The sequence below is a fragment of the Hypomesus transpacificus genome, chromosome 6 (assembly GCF_021917145.1).
Source record: "Hypomesus transpacificus isolate Combined female chromosome 6, fHypTra1, whole genome shotgun sequence".
In the NCBI taxonomy this organism is placed as follows: domain Eukaryota; kingdom Metazoa; phylum Chordata; class Actinopteri; order Osmeriformes; family Osmeridae; genus Hypomesus; species Hypomesus transpacificus.
In genome coordinates, this window is record NC_061065.1 from 9146351 (window position 1) to 9150474 (window position 4124).

The window sequence follows — 4124 nt, forward strand, 5'->3', positions numbered from 1 at the left end:
AGACTAAGATTACACACATTTGTGTTAGCAGTAATGTGCCACTTGCTTTGGGCTAGCCAGAAGGGACATTGCATTCTGGGCCAGTGCACTTCAGAACTCATCACTGCTCTACCCTACTCTGCTCTATACTACTCAAATCTATACTACTCTACTCTGCTCTATACTATTCAACTCCTTAAAAGTGACGTAGCCACGGGTAGGCCTGGGTAGGCACAGGCCTACCCAAGTTGTTCTAAGGCCTAAAAACAAAAATATCTCAGAAAAGATGCCTATCCATATATATTTTTCCAGTCCTACCCAAAAAGGTTTTTCTGGCTACTCCCCTGCTCTATACTGCTCTACTCTACTGTAGTCTACTCTACTCTATACTGCTCTGCTCTAGTCTAGTCTACTCTGCTGTAATATACTCCCCTCCCCTCTGCCCTGCTCTACCCAGAGTGACAAGGAACTGTGGTATTTATACCTTCATGTGTATTTGTTTTCCCTGCCCTGCCTCCACTCAAACATGGTTACAGTACAGAGTGTATTTACATCACTTGTCATCTTTCATAGCCCTCCTCCATCACTCCCTCTTCCCTGCATCCCTCTCTCCTGCCCCCCACTGTCTTTTACAACAGGGATAACTCCCTCAGCATAAAGACAACACAACAACCAGAGCACACTGGTGAAGACATTGTAAGGGAATTGCGGGTGAGTTGAAAGAATACATGATTTGTAAGAACATTTGTTTTCCCGACTCTACATCCAGAAACGTAATTAAGACATGTCATGTATTTAAAGTGTGTGTTGATGGTTATTTTATTATTATTTTAGACTTCGTAATATTTGCACCCCATTTCTGGACAGCCATACATCTGTCTCTGGTTGTTTCAGTCTCCATATTCTTCCCTCTGACTTCTTCTCTCCATCCTTCATCCTTCCTGTCTGTCACTTCTCTAATCTCCCTCATCAGTCTCTGTCTGTCCTGCTACCCCACAGGCTCTGGAGGAGGAGAAGCACGAGCAGGAATGTGTGAGTAGGAATGTGTGAGCCGTGGACAGGAGGGAGAGGCGGAAGAGGCAGAGAAGGGAGGGGAGAGGAGGAGTGGGGAGAGGAGGAAGAGGAGGATGTGGGAGAGGAGGATGTGGGAGAGTAGGAGGAAGATGGAGAGGAGGAGGCCTGAGAAGTGTAGTGATACAGATCAGTAATAAATCAGTACATCCATGGACAGCAGCTATCCTCACCACTGGACACAAGACTTGCACTTATCAATGTCGCCACTGAGGAACAATCTATCAATATCTCAATTATCCGATTGAATTTCACTCATTATCACATATTACTCTTTTAAGTGAGGGCTAGGACTGATATTCTTCCGGTTTGGTGTGGACTATATGACTCCGAATGTCTCATATAACCCCTTCAGCAATAATATTCATTTATTTTTATTATTAGAGAACCGTCTAAATTACTGAGATTTAGATCACTGTTGTTGCTGAACCAAACAAGCCCTTTACAGAAGGATGGTTTAACAATTTACAATGTCGTGACAAGTGTAGATATTCTAAAGGGGGGGTTTGCTGTGGTGACTAACATCTGAAATAAGAGCTCTCTTATGGTAGCCACGGTAACGGACGGACGGCTGTAGATATTGGGGGGAATGTGCTGAGTCACAGTAGCAATCCATGGCTGCTGCAACACCCTCCCCCACGCTCCTTGCATCTCCCCTCCCTCCCTCCCTCCCTCCCCACCCCCTCACATCACTGTCTCTTTCTCCCTTTCACACACCTTAATACTCTCCCACCATCAGTTACTTCGATCTCTCCCTATATATCCATCTTTTTCTCTTTCTCTAAATCTCTTCTTCTCCATCCCTCCTTCAATCTCTCAGTCCATACTCTCTAATCAGGTTCTCCTCTCTTAAAGACCTTCATCTTTCTCCCTTTGCGCTCTCCTCCTCTCCCTCAGTCCCCCTCTCTATCTGTAGTTTAATTAGAAGTTAAATCTACTTCTCTTGGGGGGGTCAGAGGGCAGAAGCTAGGCTGCTGCAGAGTTGATGGTGCTGCTGCTAATCTGCTCCACAGCTAGCTGTTCCTGCTCTCTGAACACAAGAAAATCACCAGTAAGACTCCATTGCCTCCTCCAATCACCCCCCCCCCCCCTATCTCACCCATCCATCCACCCCCACACACACACACACACAGCCAAAAGAACAACTTCAAAGGACTGCTTTTAGAAAAGTTTTACATTCTCTTTTTACGTGTATTTATGTTAAATGTTACATTCTCTTTCATCTCCTGGAAAGGGAGGAATATGACAGACTGAGAAGAGAGGACTGCTTAGCATGCTGGACTCTGTGACAGTCTGTTATTGTTCCACCTTTTTGTTCCTGTCAGTCATTAGTCTGGTTCAATCCCATTTAAAAACTTAACTACGTAGTTGAACATCCTTGACTCGCAGTTTCTACCTTCTATACTGTGCACAATACTGCAGTAAACACTATTAGTTCATTAATTCATGGTTCAGTGGTTACTTGGGTAGCAGTGTACTTTTTGCCAATTATCCATACTGATACTTCATCCATAAAGACAGCATCCTCTTTGCCTCTCTCCCCCCAAACACAGCTCTCTCTCTCTCTCTCTCTCTCTCTCTCTCTTTCTCTCTCTCTCTCTTTTTCTCTCTCTCTGCCTCTCTCCCCCCCAACACAGCACCCCTTCTCTCCCCTTCATCTGCCTCTCCCTAAACACAGCCCCTTCACTGCCTCTGTCTGCCTCTTTCTTCCCACTCACAGCAGGCTCTCCTCACCAAATTGATTTTTCATGTAAAGTTATCATTATCATTAATTTAAGAGACAGAGTCAGAGCAATTGAAAATTGATTTGTGATTTGTTAGACTGCCAAACAGAGGTGGTGCTGAAACTGTGCTGACAAAGCCTTCAGAGGTCTGGGAGAACTCTCATTAAAATACATCAGCTATTCATTCTCCACATTCCTTTTTGTTTCTCCAATGTATCCAATATCCAAACGTGCTGCAGCTTAACAGAGCAATATTATGACTGCATATCTGTTTGAATTCACAAATATATGCAGTTATGTAAAGAAGAGGATGGTGTGTGTGTGTGTGTGTGTGTGGGTGTGTGTGTGTGTGTGTGTGTGTGTGTGTGTGTGTGTGTGTGTGTGTGTGTGTGTGTGTGTGTGTGTGTGTGCAGACACCGCTGTGTGGTGTGCATGTGTGTGGAAGCTACAGTACTGCCTTGTAGGTTAAAGGTTGGAGAAAGTTAGAATGGTTTCAGCCACATAAGTTATTGCTACAGTGAGAGGTCATCCCTGCTCTTGCCCCCTGATAGAAACAGAGAGTTGACTTCCTCAGTGCACACGTCACATCCAAACGCAAAGGAACAACTAGAACTTTTTACTGATGCAACAGGAAATCCATCTACCTCAGATCCACTCCAAGCTGCTTTCAGCTGAAAATGATGTCCAGTACAAGCCTAAGAAATTCAAACAGATAATAAATAGAGCTAAGGATCTCAGGCAAGTTTGAAACAATTGTTCTACTGATTATACTACAGAATATCTTCAAACAAAACTGCATTATCATCCGATATCCGTTCTGTTGCCGGGGTCTACACAGAAACGTAATTAAAGTTTGGGTCTATTAGATGTAAGGGGATTTCAATAGCCTTGTATTGGAAGTAATTGCTACCCAGTAATTTCTACAAAATAATATAATAAATACTTTTCTGGTGCAATTATTGCACCATAATATCAATACAATCTACATCAAGGGCAAATATACACATGATTAATCTTGCTTTTGCTAATTAGTCAGCCATAAGTGAGACTTTATGTACGTAAACATTCATGTTCACCGGCATCGTGTCTCGTGTGCCCATCGTTGACCAACAACTTTTCAAGCACACTTCTCCCATATCAAATACAGCAAGTCATAATAACATGTCATTATTTGTTTACAAAAACAGTGTATAATGGTTTTTTTTGTGTGTATTTTTTTTACAAGATGTTACCGTTTGCATATGCTGCCCATTACCAAGCTTGCAGAAGTGCCCCCATTTGACGGATAGGTCTACCTATGAAAAGCTGCTGACGTCAAAAGCGTCCGCCATCTTTGATGAGGGCAGTGCT